Raw genomic sequence first — 18,438 nt, 5'->3', positions numbered from 1 at the left:
AGCTTCTGGAGTCATTGATTTTTTTAAGATATATTTATTTATTTGTTTGTTTGTTTGTTTATTTATATAAGCACTGGGTACAGTCAGAAGCATGAGAGGGTGAGAGAATTCACCAGAGCCAGAGCAGGGAACAGAGCAGGCAAAAGGACCGAAGTACACTTTTGAGGGGAGCAGCAGGCGGCAGTAGAGGTCTGCGTGCCGTGCAGGACCCGCCTCCAGTGGCCGGGGAGCAGCCGGGGATCGAACCGGCGCTGCAGAGGCGGCAGGCAGCTTTGCAACCCAGTGCTCAACTGCTGCACCACTGGGGAGTCCCTGGAGTCATTGATTTTTAAGCATTAATAATAATTAAGGAACAGCAAAGAATAAGGTAGAGAAACTAAGAAATTTATATTCTGAAGAAGCTAGTTAAACTTTTGCCTTTCTAAAATTAAAGTTTGTATATTCATAAGACCTTGATTGCTTTTCTATCTTTGTATACATCATTTTTGGAAATTCCAGCAATTGATAGCACCTAGCATGTGGGGATTGCAGATATGAATAAGATATTTCTACTCTGAAGGAACTTGAATGATACAGCTAGCACAGCAGTTATTTAAAGAAATGGACAGATTGTAGTAACAATGAGAGAGATAAAAAAGTAGACAGAAAGTATGCTTTCATTTCATGAATCACAAATTTCCCAAAAACTATATGTCAAATATTATGCTATGAAAAAAAAAAATCTTTGGGGATAAGGTAAATCTTGATGTGCAAGCAAATCAAATCTAAGAGAGAAAGTGAAGTTTTGGTAGGTACAATTTCTAGTGACAGAGGAAGACCAAGAGGTCCACTTCAAGGATAAAATATGGTATCACGTGTTCAATGGCAAGTTTAAATGTTCTTGGATATAGAGAATAAATTGTGATACTTTAGTAGCAGATTAATCTGGAAGCAAATGTTTATCATAAGTGGAAGAGATTGAGGTAGTTATTGTCTCAGTGTAAGTCTTGCCAATTTCATAAACTGCTCTGTTATATTGAGATGGGAGCCTGCAAACTCCATTTCTTTTATTTCCTTACTATCTGGAAGTAAGGATTGCAAGTTAATAGAGGAGAAGGAACTCTCTACCTACCTTCCAACTCTGTCTGCATCCTTTCATCAACAGTAGATAACAGCAGCTCCACTGCTACTTGCTAGCACTTTTCCAAGGTGACTCAATAATTGCCCATAAAGTTCCCACCTCTTCTTTCTTCCTCCAAGTCTTCAGCCCTTTGGTCTTCAACACACAGTAGCTTTGAACTCCTGTTTTCTGGTGATACTTCTACAAGTCCTCTGTTACTTAAGTCTTAGGGGCTATAGCTACTATTTACAGATCCATTTTTACTTTAGCCTTTACATTTCTGAGTAATCAAATATCTGTTAAGAGGTCTGTGTTTGAAATGTCTAGCTTGGTTTCTGTTTCTTAAATGTACCTTATCTAATACAGGCAATACAATAGCCAGGGTGCAGGTCAGAGGTGCGGGAGGGTGAGAGGATTCCCCAGAGGCAGAGCGGGGAGCAGAACAGTTAGATGGACCGAAAGTACTGCTGAGGGGAGCAGTGGAAGTGACAGGAGAGGTCTGCCATGCCATGTAGGAATCTCCCTGCCTGGCCGGGAATCCAGTCTGAGCTGGGGAGGCTGCGGACAGCTTCACAGCACTGTGCTCAACCCGCTGCACCACTGGGGAGGCCCCTCCCTAGGAAACCTTACCAAACATTTAAAGAGGAATTAACATCAAATTTATACAATTTTTCACCAAAAATAGAAGAGAGAACATTTTGTAACCTTTTTTAACAAGGTCAATAATATCATAATGCCAAGATAAAGACATTACAAGAAACTAAAACTGCAGATTGATATCTCTTGTAGTATTAGACACAAAAATTATCAAAATATTAGCAAACAAGTCCAAAAATATATAAAAATAACTATACACCACAATCAGGTAGAACTTATTCTAGGTATACAGTTTGGGTCAACCTTTGAAAATCAATCCATGTGATCCACCATTTTAAAAAACTGAAAGAGAAATATCACATAATTATCTCAGCTGATATAGGAAAAACCATTTAACAAAATTCAGTACCAACTTATGATCTAAACTCTTAGAAAAACAGAAACAGGGGAACTTCTTCTTTTTGTGTGATTTAGAACATTCATAAGAACCCACAGCTAACATCATACATAATGGTAAAAGACTACATGTTCTGCTCTCTCCTTCAACTCTTGTTCAACATAACACTAGAAATATTGGGCCTTTGATAAGACAAGAAAAATATAAAAGAAGATGTATTGGAAAGGATACTAAAACTCTCCCTGAAAAATAGCTGATGTGATTGTCTACATAGACAGTACATTTCAGTAAAGATGAATTTTCCACAAATTAACCTATACATTTTAATGCAACTGCTATCAAAGCCAAGAAAAAACTTGCCTCTTGATTATATGAAGAACTCTCGAAGGTCAACCCTAAAAATTAAAAAAGAAACTGATTAGAAGAATGTTTAAAAGACATGAACAGACATTTTACCAAAGAAGATCTAGTACCGGTAATTACCATATGACCCAACAATTGAAATTTTAGGTATTAATCTCAGATAAATGAAAACTATTCTCATAAAAGAAATACATACCTCTGAATTTGCATAGCCCCCATTTAAATGTTCCCACCAGTTAATAAGTCAAGTCGATTCTGCTATCAGTAAGCTAATCCTGGCTATGATTCTCTATATTTGTCTTTCTAATTTGGGTGTGGAAATTTGCCATTAGCCTCATCTCTGATGGATCTAAGGAAAGTCATTGATTTTTGGTTCATTCAACTTTTTTTTGTTGTGAGGATGGGAGTGAGTGATGACTTCCAAACTTTTCTATGTTATAGCAGAAATTATAAAGAGATTTTACTTCTTCGTCTTCCAAGAAGTCATCCTTTCTCTTCAAATGTCAAATAACCCATGAAAAACTTCCATGTCATTTTCTTCCCATTTTTATTTAATCATTTCACACTCTACTTTCCTAGTCCTACTTTTATTAGTGTCATCAGTAATAAATGCAATAGATGTAATTATTGGAAGTAATAAATGGAATTGCTTTGTGGCCTCTACCCACTTGAAAAGCCTTGAAGTAGAGGACTATATGTATCATTCCTCTTTGTATTTATAATGCCTAACACCACCTCCAGACTATAGAACATCAATTCTTGGGTAAGGATAATGGGTAATATGATAAATATGGTGCCTAACATCAAGAAGTTTCATCCTTTAGTGGGAATAACAGGAAAATGAATAGAAATTTCAGATATTATGTGAAAAGCACAGAAATTGCTGAGCGCACAGATGCTATGAGAGTCAACTGGTGGCGAAATTGTATGTTTTCCAGAGGAGAGGTGTCCTGAACTGAATGTGAAAGAGAGTTGCTGTGAGCCAAGCAATGCAAGGCAGGGTCTCCGTCTTTTAAGACAGAAAGGAAATGTTGAATTAGAGTGTGAAGATGAGTGATAGCATGCTGGGGTGAAGATTTCCCAATCCATGCAATTAGAAAATTGTGTGTGAGGCTGGCTAAATTGAGCAGAATGTTTGACAGCATCGCATTTCCTGATGAAGTGGTCATTTGCTATGAATAATAAGGTTAAGGTGAGAGTCTTGAAAAGAACCACAAATTTTGAAATAGTGTATTAAGGAAACGAGTGATGACTTTTAACAAGTTAAGTGACAGATGATGATTTAAAACAAGGAAATGAAACTTGAAGATAACAGGTAGGAGTTTTCTAAGGCATTTTGAGAGGATGATCTGTAGGTAGGGAGTCATAGGTGTGGGACACTTAGTACCTTACAAGAGAAATAGATCCTGAAGCCATCTTCAACCTTAAGAAAGACAATGGCGATGAAAGATAACAACTTAACAGTTTTTACTACAATATTTAATTTTGATATTGACATCCACTTTGTCCTACTCAGTTATAGGAAAGTAACAATGAAGAATTTTGTGGTTGAATCTGATTAACACTTAAAGCTTTTCATTTTAAATCCATCAAAAGAGTACTCGCTTCTATGTAAATGATTCACATTCCTCCTGCTTGACCCTCTTGGTTCTTGTCTCTTTTAATTTTAAAACTTAAATTATTAGGGCCTTCCCTGGTGGCACAGCAGTTGAGCGCTGGGCTGCGAAGCTGCCCACAGCCTCTGCAGCACCAGTTCGATCCGAGGGTCCCACATGGCGCGACAGACCTCTCCTGCCGCCCCCGCTGCTCCCCTCAGCAGTGTATTTCACCAGTCTGCCTGTTCTGTTCCCCGCTCTGGCTCTGGTGAATTCTCTCACCCTCCCACGCTTCTGACTGTACCCAGTACTTGTATAAATAAATAAATAAATCTTAAAAAAAATAAACCTTAAATTATTACCACCAGATGAATCACTCTAACCACCACCACCCTATGAACTGATACTTTTGATACAAACCCTGATGATTCATTGTTGATCTAGCTGCTAATGTTTTTGTTTTTGACATGTTAAACAATTCTGGCTTGATGTCAGATAACATCATCCAGCAAATATAAAGTGGTTCCTAGATTAAAATAAACCAGGATAGAACCAAGCTTAAAAATGTTATCAAACAGGCTGATTTGAAAATCTATATAAAAATGTTTCTAGGGGTGTTTCTATGGAATTTATTAACTCCGGTAACTTCATATGGATTGGAAAATACATATATAGAGAGAGAATCCCTCCAGTTATCCTGACTTAAATCCCCTTGGCAGTATCAGCAAGGGGGACTTGACTTACATTCCAACACAATTTTATTCAAAGAAAAATCAATTTGTTAGCAGAAAATGAGGAATGCAGGGGCCTCCCTGGTGGTGTCAGGGTTAAAGTCTTAGTGCTCCCAAGCTATTGCCAGCCACTGCAGCTTGATTTTTATCCCAGCCAGGGAGCTAACCCACACGGTGCAGCAGACCTCTCCTGTCTGATCCCCTACTCTCCTCCACAGTGAATTTCAGTAGATCTGCCCATTCTGCTCCCCACTCTGTCTCTGGTGAATCCTCTCACCCCACACCTCTGGCTTACATCCCAGTTCTTGTATGCATAAATAAATAAATATAAATCTTTTAAAAAAAGAAAATGGGGAACAGGATACTAAATAGGAATCAACATAAATTAAAACAACTATTAAACAATGATAATCAGATGTGTTTTGAACATAGTTCCCATATCTTAGACAGATAATCAACCTCTTCTTTTTCTTCTGGTTCTGTATACTATTTTTGTGTCATATGATATTTCAACATACTCCATAAACAAAGTCAGAAAATACATAACAAAGATTGGTCCATCAATTAATTAATTGACCTTTTCTTTATTTTATATCTTTAGTCTCCTATCTTAAGTTAAAGAAAAGATGGTGTGGCTGCAATTTGGCTTCTTTGGTTGTCTTACCCAGATGCTTGCCCTGTTGCTTAAGGCACTCATGAGTGTGTCAAGATAAACTTAGTTGACTTAGACTTGCAAAAATCTGCATGTTTTTGAGGAAAAACAAAGAAAATGAAGAGATTTACCCTTTCTTCATAAATTTGTTAATTACATTTCTACTTGGTAGTTAATATGTCATTAATTGATAATAACTGATTAATTAATTAAGTTTATAGCCATTGTGTGGCCATCTGTCAAGCATTGGTCTAAGTGTTAGAGCTATAGTGGTGAAAAAAGGCTGTCAGAATCATACCTTTCATAGAATTAACAAGCTATTGAAATTGATAATTATTAAGCAAATTATTAGCAAATATACTCTATGATAGGAAAATATAAATAATTATCCTTCAATGCAGAAAATGAAGTTGACCTAATGTAAACTCAATTGGACAGATCCTTACAGAGGCACTTTTTTTATCCTGTGATAATTTTAGCAATGTTTCTTATTCCAGACATTTTTCACAGGGGAATTGGTTATAGTCCTTCCCTTACTGAGTTTATGGTGTAATGAGAGAGTCACAGAAAAACTGACAGCTCTATATAATAAAATAGCATGTTTCATGATGTATACATACATTGTAAAGTTAGCATAGTTACTAAGATATACAAACTAATGACTATATTATCTTTACCTTAACAGGAAGTATATTTGATACAAACTATAATTTGTGAAAATTTGTATATGTATAAAATAGATTGTCACATGAAAAAAAGTAAGGATTATTGAATTTCTAGTCTAATGAAGATATTAAATTGTGAAGAATTCTGCCTCTCTGTAGAATAGTTAATAAAATTTATCAACATTTCAAGTTCATGTGTTGATTTAAAATAATCACTTGTCTTTTATATTACCTTAAGTTTTCTATTTTTCACATCTTAAATGATATTTATTGGAAGCAGAGAGGCAATATAGCAGCTCTGTTAAGGCTCTGAGCCAAATAATGAAGCCAAATAATGAAGGTCGACTTTTTGTCCTTAGAAAAACTTAAATTCTTTGTATTTGTGTTTCAATATCTAAAAATTCTAAGTAGCAATATTTTCCCTAAAAGATTGTCATGATATTTAAATGAGGGGGCATTGTATATTATACAGCTGTTAAGTTAATATCTTATATGAAAGTATATTTTTCTTATTAAAATGAACATGTTTTAGTGAACAAAAAGGGAAACAAAATGTTAATATAAAAGCATATGCTCTCCCAAGCTTGTTTATTTTTTAAAGATTTATTTATGCATACAAGAAGTGGGGTACAGGCCAGAGATGTGGGGAGATGAGAGGATTCACCAGAGACAGAGTGGGGAACAAAACAGGCAGACTGATTGAAATACACTGCTGAGGAGAGCTGCGGGCGAGTCAGGAGAGGTCTGCTGCACCATGTGGGAGTAGCTCCCAACTAGGTGCTGCAATGGCTGTGGATAGCTTCGTAGGTTGTGTTTTAACCCCTTGCACCACCCAGGAGGCCCTCCCAAGCTTGTTTAATGGACTTAATTTAGAATAAATCTTTCTGAGATAAAAAATATTTTATTTTACATTTAGTTAAATTTTTATTGAGGTAACATTGGTTTAGATTACTGTATTTTGGAAGTATAGGATTCCCCCTCTCTCCTCCAGGTGTTCTTACCATAGAACACCCACCACCAAATCACACTAGTCATCATCAAATTGCTTTAAAATAATATCATATGTTTTGTTTGTATAAAGTGTCATGACATCACACCTTCCCAGGATTATCACAGTGGGTGAACTTTTCTACCTAACAGTTTTAATGTCAATTCCTATTGATGTAAAACTGTGTATGTGCCAGTGTTTCAGGGAACTATTCAGCCTCAAAAACCATTTTTAGATAAATCATTGAGGGCAAAAATGGTCTCTGAATTCAGGTCATGCCAACTGAGGGCAAAGAGACTGATTTTCAAAAATACATATTTAGTCTTTGTTTTAATTACATGATTTTTAATTTGCAAACTAACATGTCATGAGCCTATTTGAAAATTTAATTTTTCAAACTAGTCAAAAAGCCTTAGCTTTAAACTTTGGGCTGAGTATATTTATGTTTTGGAAAATCTCTAATGAGAAGTATCTTCCTTTCTATTTCTACCAATTATTACATTTCTTCTTCATTATGGTCTAAGAAGAACTATTAAACCTGAATCCCTATAATGTAATATATACATAATATTGGCATAGCTAAGAGTGAAGAGGCTATAGAAATCATATAAGAATAATTAGAAGAGGGCCTCCCTGGTGGCCAAGGGGTTAAGATGCAACCTATGAAGCAATCTGCAGCCACTGCAGCACAAGTTCTATCCCCTGGCTGGCCAGGGAGCAACCCACATGGCGCAGCAGACCTCTCCTGACTCACCCGCTGCTCCCCTCAGCAGTGTATTTCAGTCAGTCTGCCTGTTCTGTTCCCCACTCTGTCTCTGGTGAAGCCTCCCACCATCTACACCTCTGGCCTGTACGCCAGCTCTTACATGCATAAATAAATCTTTTTAAAAAAAAGAATTGGAAGAAAGGACCTCCCTGGTGGTGCAGGGGTTAAAGTCTCATCACTATCAAGCTATCTATCATAAGCCACTGCAAATTGAGTTCGATCCCCAGCCAGGGAGCTGACCCACATGGCACAGCAGACCTCTCCTGTTTTGCCTTCTGCTCCCCTCAGCAGTATTTCAGTAGCTCCACCTGCTCTGCTTCCCACTCTGTCTCTGGTGAATCCTCTCACCCTCTGCACCACCAGCCTTCACTGTAGTTCTTGTACCCATAAATAAATAAAATAAATCTTAAAAAAAAAGAATGATTAGAAGATTAAACATTGTACAAAATACATTTCTTTCAGTAGATATTCCTTTCTTATTTTTTTAGAAACTGACACTTAAAAACATGGTTATAATATGAAGGCAAGAGATTATTTACTATAGAGTGATACAAATTACCTTTTAGAGGGATACATGTTTGGGAACTGTGCACTTCAACATACGTTTTCTCTTCCTGCAGCTGGATGTAGAGAAATCACACAACAGAAATTCATTACAAAGAACATATGAATTCTGTTTTTAAGAAACACTAAGACTTAGATTGAGCATCTCTGTTTTTATGATGTGAATATTTTATTATTTGAATATTCAGATTTATCTCCAAGCCAATTTGGACTAAAAGATTAATTCCAGAAATGCATCCTCAGTTTCACAAAATGACTTCAAGAACAACTACCACAGAGATGGCTAGTTTTATGACAGTGAAGATAAAGGTGATAATTTTGTTATTAAATTTCTGTATTCACATAGCATCTGACTTTTCAACAAAGTGCTTTATTAAGTTTATCCCACACGGATTTATATTTATAAGCACTTTTAATGTATGGGCCGTTGGGCATAATTACTGCTACATATTTTAATAGACTCTTCCTTTCAAGTTACTGGCCATTGTAAAAGTCATAGAAGTCTAAGTTTCAATTTAAGAAAAATTAACATAAGGTCACATGTAAGATATACTAGAAATCTACTGAAGCTCCCCAAATCTGAATTTCTTCTTAAGGCATTCTTTTCAAAACCGTCATTATAAACCATTTTTAATAAGTTAAATAGCTTAAATTGTTTGAAATTTATAGCATGCTGTTTCAAAAAATGTTCAACTATCAGTTGAATGTTATCTGTTCTCTTTCAAAGTCTGACATTTAAAATTACTATTTGTTTCAACTCCATATCAATACAACTGAAAAATCTCTGAGTGCCTTCTTTTCACACGACTCTGTGCAAATATGAATATCATTTAGCCTGTGAGTCAAGTGAAGAGACAACAATTAAATGGCCTTCAAAGTGTTAGTGAGAATCCTGAGATATCAGTGTCCGAAAGGAGAAGGCACAGAAGAAGAATTAAATTTACTCATGTTTTCTTAGAAAACATAAGAAAAAAACACAGCATATGCATGTTTTGTCTTTTTTAAAATATTTGGTCTAAAGAATAAAATGAGGTCATGGGATATAAAATATAGTGTTTTTCAGGAACACTACATCATTGATGACCATTGCTAAATCAATTACACTGTCATTCGCATCTATCATGGAGATAGCCAAACAAGTGGTTAGACTGGATTTGAGTTGGCTAACTTCCCACATAAAACCTGAATTGCAATACGACAATTTTTCTGCAATAGGATTTTTTTTTACAATTTATATTGTATTTTGCTGCATTTTCTGGGGTTCGTAAGTGTGTGCTACTTCACTCACATATGTGTGTGGACTTCACTCACATATTGTGCATACTTAACCGAATGACTTCTTCAGTAATTGTTATCATTGTTTACTTAGACCTCTTTACAGCACCAGTTACCTTTTCAGAGAACATGAATAATTCTCCCTGGTTTTGACAGTTTTGTCTTAGGTTAGCAATATGTGTGTTCCCCTATGGGGATCATGCAGAATCTGCCATCATGACTCAGATAAAAAATTAAATAACTGAAAAGTCAATACCTCAGAAATTATGACTCAATTAAGATGGAGGGTAATAGCCTTAAAAACTGCTGGTCCATGTATGTGTGTGTGTGTCTGTGTGTGTGTGTTTGTGTGTACATGCTGAGGGACTCATGCACATTAGGTGAATGAGAAAATATCAACATTAAAATGGGTAGGAAAGTCTGGAACCTGCTGTTCTCATTAGCCCCACCCCTGGCCTAGTGCCATACAATGAGAGGAAACAGCTAACTCCCACTGACCCCTTAGCCCTGAGGAGACAAAGATTTGCAACACATACATACTGCCCCAGATTTAAGACTCACACACCAGGGACAGTCTCCCAAACACCTATCTATGAAAGACCCAAAAAACTATAGAAAACCAGCCATTTCCTAACCACTGATATTGCCTGAAGGCTAAACAAAGAGGGAACAGGCAAAATGCCCATCTCTCAATATTTACCTAGAAGACGCTATCAGGTGGTGTCTGCTTCTAATTGGAGTGCATCTAGGATTTGGTTGTGATCCTCCCTCCCATACCACAAGGAGCCAGAGACTGAGTGCACCTGCACCATCTTCTCCCCCACAGGCTTCAGCCAATAAAAGCTGATTGACATCATCTCTCTGGAAGGGAATTATTTACAGGGCTGGTAACACAGCTTTTATGATGTTGCCTGAGGGGCCAGACCCCTCCCTGGCTCAAGTGGCTCTGATAACCCTGTTTTCTGCTAGGTATATCAAACAAGGAAAAACTCATTTTTAAAAATTTCAATTTCATTGAGGTATCATTGACATGTGAAATTTTAAGATATTTAAAGTATACATCATGGTCACATGATTTATATATACATTATGAAAAGATTCCCTCATCTAGTTAATTAACACATCTATCACCGTATTTCTTTGCAAATTTCAGATATTTAATTCTAGAGTCACCATATTTCACATTAGATCTTCAGATTTTGTTCACCTTATAGCCAAAAGTTTATATACTTAATACCCTTTCCCTGTTTCTCCCCACCTCCACTCCCTGATAGCCACTCTTTTCTACTCTCTATTCCTATGAGTTCACCTTTTTTTCTTTTCTTTTCTTTCTTTTTTTTTTGAGATTCCACATTTAAGTGTTATCATGCAGTGATTTTCTTTCTCTGTCAGGCCTCAACCATTCATTTGGAATAATGCCTTCAAATTTCATCATGTTGGTGCAAATGGCATGATTTCCTTCTCTCTCTTGGCTGAATAATATTTCATAATATATCATACCTTCTGTGTTCTTTATGCAGTCATCCACTGACACACTCTTAGATTGTTTCCCTGTGTATAATGCTGCCATAAACAGTGAGTAGCGTTATCTCTTTGAGATACTGTTTTTATTTCCTTTGGGTATATACTCAGAAGTGGGAATGCTGAATAATATGGTAGTTCAATTTTTTTTTGTTTCCTGAGGAAACTATATACTTTTCCATAGTTCCAGTTTATTTGCACAAAAGTGTATAAAGATTTGCCTTTTCCATATTCTTTCGTTATTTTTATTGACTCTTGTTCTCTCTTATCTTTTTGAAGATAGACATCCCAATGTTATAGGGCAACCCCGATATAAAATAAAACGGGTTGCCTGGCTGTGGGTCCTCACCCGCGCACTTAAAAGGGACTTATTAATACTCCACTACAGGCATACACAAAAGGTTAATAAAAGGTTTATTTACAAGGGAAAAGTAAACAAGGAAAATGTACAACTCGGAGAAAATAGGGAAATAAAGTCTTTAATGCGTCCTACCCGATCCGACGACCTGGAAACCCAAAGGCACTCTCAGAGCTGGCCGGATTCTGCGAGCTGGCGGGGAGCCAAAATGGGGGACCCCTCCAAAGCCCACATGTCTGGCTTTATACCAACCTGGCTGCTTAACCCCACCCTCAGGTCCCAGCCAACCTTCCCTTTGGTGGTGATGGGATTTGGAGTTCCCAGTGTCTTTTGGCTTTGGTCTGGAGTGGGGGTGGAGTCCACAAAGCCTGTATGGAATTAGCTTTAGGACATCCTTTTCCCCCTAACAATTCCCCCCTTTCACTTTTTGCCACCATTTCCATGGTGATGAAGATCGAATATATGGATGTTGGGTGAGGTCATATCTCATTGTGGTTTTAACTTGCATTTTCCTGATTAGTGATGCTGAGCACCTTTTCATTTAGCCATTTATATATTTTTCTTTGGAACATATGTATTTATGTCCTTTACTCATTTTTATTTGGATTGTTTAGATTTTTGATATATGAGTTTCTTGTACATTTTGGATGTTGACCCCTTATTGGATAAAATTTACCAACATTTTCTCCATTGTATAGATTGCTTTTTTATTTTGTTAATGGTTTCTGTTGTCATTTTTGGAGTTAGTGGGTTTGGAGTGCCAGGTCTTTGGGTTCACTTTGGGAAAGGTTTCACCCGAGTTCCCATTTGTGGCGAGTTTCTCCATGAGACAGAGATGGTACTTAAATTTAAAGAACAGGTTTAGGGCCTCCCTGGTGGCCCAGCGGGTTGAGCGCAGCGCTGTGAGGCTGTATGCAGTCTCCATGGCACCGGTTCGAATCCCAGCCGGCCAGGAAGATTCCCATATGGCGTGACAGACCTCTCCTGTCTTGCCCTCTGCTCCCCTTGTTATAGGGCAGCCCCGATACCAAATGAGGCGCCTGACTGTGGGTCCTCACCTGCGCACTTGAAAGGACTTATCAATACTCTACTGCAGGCACACGCAAAAGGTTAATAAAAGATTTATGTACAAGGGAAGGGGAAATGAGGAAATGTACAGCTCAGGGAGAAAAATGGCAGACTAAGTTTTAAATGCGTCCTACCCGATCCACCGATCTGGAATCCCAAATGGCACTCTGAGAGCTGGCTGCAAGCCAGGAGCCGTGAAGCCAGGAGGCTAGCGACAGTGAGAGAGCAAGAGACCCCAAGGCCCACGTGTCTGGATTTTATACCAACCCTGGCTGCTTAACTCCATCCTCAGGTCCCAGCCACCTTCCCTTTGGTGGTGACGGGATTTGTCTTTCTCAATGTCCCGATGGCTTTGGTCTGGAGTCTAGGTGGAGTCCACAAAGCCTGTATGGGATTAGCACAGGACATCCTTTCCCCCTAACACCCTCAGCAGTGTATTTCAGTCGTTCTGCCTGTTCTGCTCCCTGCTCTGTCTCTGGTAGATTCTCTCAAGCTCCCGTGCCTCAGGCCTGTACCCCAGTGCTTATATAAATAAATAAATCTTTTTAAAAAAATAAAGAACAGGTTTATTAGGGAAAGGGTTAGAAAAGTAAAGTACACTTGCATAGACACAAGCAGGCAGGAAGACTGCTCCAGAAAAGACAGGTTTGCCAAGAGAGGCCTGCATTGTTGCAGGCAGGCGGCCTTGACAGCTCATGGGCAGGCAGGGAGGCTGTTGCCCTGCAGAGGGAGAGAGTTGGGGAAAAGAGGCACCTGCATAGTCACAGGAGGCAGTGGGATTGCTGCCCCATGCCTGTGCAGAGACTTCACTCATCTCGTCTTCTGTTTCGGAAGGGGTCACTCATTGTGAGCCATCAGTTGGCTGCTAATTTTGGATAACTATGCAGAATCTGAAATGGACCAGAGATTCCACAATGGGCTCAATCTCCATATATTTACCTTTGGGGTCTGTTGGGCTCAATCTTCATATCCTTACCCTTGGGCCTGTGCTCTAGACAGCAGTCTGATACCTGCTTGGTTGTTATGCTTTGTAATCTAGGCATCTGCGCCTCCTAGGCCTAGGGACACTAGGTCTGTGCCTAAGGATACCAGTTTCCACAACAGTGTCATCTGCGCCTAAGGATCTTGGTTTCCATAGCTGTGTCAGTTAGCTTTTCTAATCTCTTCTACTCCCCATCACCTTTGTGTGAGCCAGGTTTCTGGTCTTGTGGCGCTTGCTTGTTAGTTTTTTGTTTTTTGTTTTTTTTTTCTATTCCTGTCCTCCATCAGTTTCCTTTGCTGTGCAGAAATATTTTATTTTGATGTAGTCCTATTTGCTTATTTTTGCTTTCGGTGTCTTTGCTTTGGGTATGAAGTTCAAAAAAAGAATTGCCAAGAGCTATGAAACAGACTTATTCCTTCTGTTTTCTTTTAGGAGTTTTATGGTTTCAAGTTTTATGATCAAGTTGATTTTTTTTTCCTTCTTCTTGAAAGTCTCATGGCAGTATTCTTAACTCGATGACTCTTTTATTTGCTTTTTTTTTGTTGTTTTAATTGAGGCAACATTGGTTTAAAATGCTGTATATTATTTAGAGGTTAGGCTCATACACTTCAGGCAATGTTACCACACTAACCCACCACCAAAAGTACCAATAGTCCTCTATTATAGCACACTGTGCCCCATCCCCCCTCTGCTCTTCCCATCCACTTGATACCTCAGTCCTACAGCCAGAATCCTAGGGCTTATTATAGGCTTGGTTCTATCTGACTGTTTTGTCTCTATATAGTGCACACATAAGTGACAAGATCTAGTATTTCCTTCTCCTTCTGACTTATTTCATTTAGCATAATCCCCTTCATTTCCATTTATGTTGTCACAATGGCAAAAGTTTATCTTTTTATAGGGGAATAATATTCCATTATGTATATATGCTGCAGTTTCTTTCTTTCTGTTTTTTTTTTTTTTTTAAAGATTTATTTATTTATACAAGAACCAGGGTACAGGCCAGATGTCTGGGAGGATGAGAGGATTCACCAGAGACAGAGCGGGAAACAGAACAGGCAGACTGACGAAATACACTGCTGAGGGGAGCAGTGGGCGAGACAGGAGGGGTCTGCTGCGCCATGTGGGATCCGGCCGGGATCGAACCCACTCTGCAGAGGCTGGGGACAGCTTCACAGAGCATCGCACAACCGGCTGCACCTTCAGGGAGGCTTTATGCTACAGTTTCTTAATCCACTTATGTGTTTTTGGGTACTTAGGTTGTTTCCAAAACTTTACTATTTTAAATGATGGTAGAATGAATATAGGAGTGCACATATTCCTTTGAAATAGTGTTTTTGCAGTCTTCAAATAGATACTTAGGCATGAAATTGTTAGATCATATGGTGGATCTATTTTTATTATCTTGATACTGTTTTTCATAGGGCCTATATCAGTCTAAATTCCCACCAACAGTATTTTAAGTTGTTTTTTGTATGTATATGGTCTAAGATATGGGTACAATCTCATGTTTTGGAATTTGGTAATACAGTTTTTCCATCACCACTTATTCAAGAGACTATGTACTCTCCATATTATATATATATATATATATACACACACACAAACATACATACACACACAAATACACATACATATATATATGACTATTATTCAATCATAAAAAAGAAGGAAATTCTTTCATTTGCAACAATACGGGTGAACATGGAGGGAACTAAGTGAAATAAGCTAGACAGAGAAACTTAACTGCATGGTTTTACTTTATGTGGAATTTAAAAAAAAAAGCAATTTGAACTCAGAGAGCAGAATGGTTACTGTCATGGATTAGGGCATTGTAGGAAGATGGAAGAGGCTAGTAAAAGAACAAAAATGTTTAGTTATTAGATGAATAACTTCCGAGGTGCTAATGTTTTAACAATGACTGCATTTGATAATACTGTATATATAATTTAAAATTACTGAAAGATTAGAACTTAAGTATTTTCACAAATAAGGAAAAAAGTCAAATATGTGAGGTATGAGCGTGCTAATAACTGATGGTGGGAACTCTTTCACAATGTATATTTACATCAAGTCATCATATTTTACCTTTTAAATGTATTTCCTTTTTTGTTAATTATACTTTAATAAATCTGAAATAAATTATCCTAATTTTATAGTTGAGGAAACTGAAGTGTGGAAAGATAATTATCCTAATGTCATATCTCTAATCATTGATAATATGGGCATCTATATTTCACTATTTTTTCAATTTTTAATTTTTTTAATTTTCTCTTTTTTTATTTTAACATTTATCATTATTTTTTACATTTTTTAGACAATATTTGCTTCCCCCCCACCCCCTCAGGTGTCATCCCCATAGAGTTTCCTTCCCCAAGGCACCCGTGCACCATCACCTCAGTCCCTTGTGCTCCTCCCTCCCTCCCTCTGATCCCTCTCCCTCCTCCTCCCCTGCAGGATGTCTCTGGTTTATAATTGTCTGTTTTTGCTTTGTTGTGTTTTGTACTGTTATTATTTTTTATACTGATGTCTTATTTGGTTCCCCTATATTCCTGTTATAAGTGAAATCATCCGATAATTTTCTTTTTCCTTCTGGCTTATTTCACTGAGCATAATTCCTTTTAGCTCCATCCACGTTGTTGTGAATGGCGTGAGTTTATCTTTTTTGATTGCTGAATAATATTCCATTGTGTATATATACCACGTCTTCTTGATCATCTATTTTTGGACATTTGGGTTGTTTCCATGTATTTCACTATTTAAACTCAAAGTTTTTCATATTGTCTTTTGTGAATGGATTATTTATTTTTAAAGATTTATTTATTTATGCATACAAGAACTGGGGAACAAGCCAGAGGTGTGTGTGTGGGAGGGGAGAGGATGCACCAGAGACAGAGTGGGGAACAGAACAGGCAGATGTACTGAAACACACTGCTGAGGGGAGCAGTGGGTGAGTCAGAAGAGGTCTGCTGTGCCATGTGGGTAGCTGGGGATCAAACTTGTGCTGCAGTGGCTATGGATAGCTTCACAGATTGTGGTTGTGTCTTAACCCCTTGCACCACCAGGGAGGCCCACGAATGGCATTATTTAGATTCATATAAGGTGAATGGACTTTGGCTTGCTTATAATCCCTGAGTCAAGACTAATATATTAGGTATACATTCACATAATGTATAATGTGCTATTTTCTTTCAGCATCTAGTTCAGCATCCTCTTACATAGATCCAAATTTGGAAGTTGAGAGTGGGGAGGAACATACATTTCTAAGGGATTAAATAGATCATGTTACTGTTTTGTAAATTGAGATCTTAGGGAATTTAATTGATTGATTTATATCTGGAAAAACATTTAGGGCAGCTATTAGGTATAGACTTTGCACAATTTTGTGGAGTCTGAGAGTGTTAGGCCTGAAAGGATTCTTTAAGACCACAAGAAGCAAGTCACTTCCCCAAAGGGGTAGTTATTTAGCAGCAAAGACTGGAAGAATCTGAATATCCTTATTCCCAGCTCACTTGTCTTTCCAATGGGCTGCATTGATAGATTAACTCATTTGCTCATTTCCTTAAAAACAATGTGCTATGTACGTTCCATATTTTAAGAGCTTTGATGGATGCTCTAAACAAATGAATGATGAATGATCTAAACAAATGTGACTTCTGCCATTGTAGACCTTACAGTCTTTTGGCTTTTCTACAGTAAGTGAGTATCTTTCACTTACAGAATTTAATTTTTGAAATATACTTGGATAATAAAAAGATTTAGTTGAAAATTACGATACCATTCTATGTCCATAAATTGTTGATTTTTTTTTGATTAATGGAAATTTATGGAGCAAATTAATTTTTTACCACTTTTTTTTTGGGGGGGATTGGCTAATTAGCCAAAAATCTTCATGAAATTTCTGAACTCTAATGATAAGGGCAGAGAATCATCTTAGAGAAATTGTTGCAGGGCAGGGATAAGGGCACCCAAGACCCCACAAACCTGCCTGCTCTACATAGGTTCTGTCATTCGCCGCATCAACACAAAACATATGAGACTTGAATGAAAAGGAATTTTAATACAATTAGTAAACAACATAGGAAAGACAAAGAATATAGTTCCTAAATCAAGCACCCAAAGTTGCCTGTCCCCTCATGGGTAAAAGTCCACCCAAACAGGATTAGCCCAGAGCAAGGCCCAAAAGTCTGCCACAAGTCTAAAACACCTTTCAGTGGGGACCCACATAAAAGGATCAGAAACAACCAGAAAAGTCTGGAAGGAAAAGAGCAAAATCAAAATCAAGATAAAAGCTGCCATTGTCACTTCCCATAGGTTTCTCACCCACATCTGCTTCAACCAGTCCACGACCAAAAGGCAAGTGCAGTTTTCTTCACGTGTCTCTCTGCATTTGCCTCCTCCAGGTCTCCTTCTGGCTCTCCATCTTGCTTCCTTCCTTCCTCACTCTCTTCTGCAGCTTCTTCTCTCCCTGCTCAGTTCCAGCCTCCTTTGAGTGGGGCAGGAAACCTGGAACTTCCCCCTTTCCTGGGGACCACCCTATTACAAAATGAGCATGGGGTCTTATATAGTAGTGATTTGTAAGTTTTCCTACAAAATGGGAAATATTTTGTGTGTGTGTGTGTGTGTGTGTGTGTGAAATCATCAATTTCCAACTGAAGATTTTTTTTAAATCTTATTAATGCCATGTGCAAAAGCCAACCAAATTGCTGTTTAATGTTCATTATCAATTATTTCGAAACTTCCTAGTTTTCCCATCTCAAACCAGACTGTTACTCTTGTTTGTCTATAGATAAACAGATATCTAATATAGATATGGA

At 37.8% G+C, this 18,438-nt stretch overlaps 1 protein-coding gene across 1 annotated transcript in view; it reads left to right on the top strand.

The window, feature by feature from the left end:
- DGKB (diacylglycerol kinase beta) overlaps positions 1–18,438 on the top strand; it is an 835,840-nt gene that overhangs the window by 175,237 nt on the left and 642,165 nt on the right. The gene's annotated exons all lie outside the window — the stretch shown is intronic.

This window comes from Talpa occidentalis, unplaced genomic scaffold (assembly GCF_014898055.3).
Source record: "Talpa occidentalis isolate TD23 unplaced genomic scaffold, MPIMG_talOcc4v2.1, whole genome shotgun sequence".
In the NCBI taxonomy this organism is placed as follows: Eukaryota; Metazoa; Chordata; class Mammalia; order Eulipotyphla; family Talpidae; genus Talpa; species Talpa occidentalis.
The sequence above is the reverse complement of the archived record's forward strand: the minus strand, read 5'-3'. Positions and strand labels throughout refer to the sequence as shown.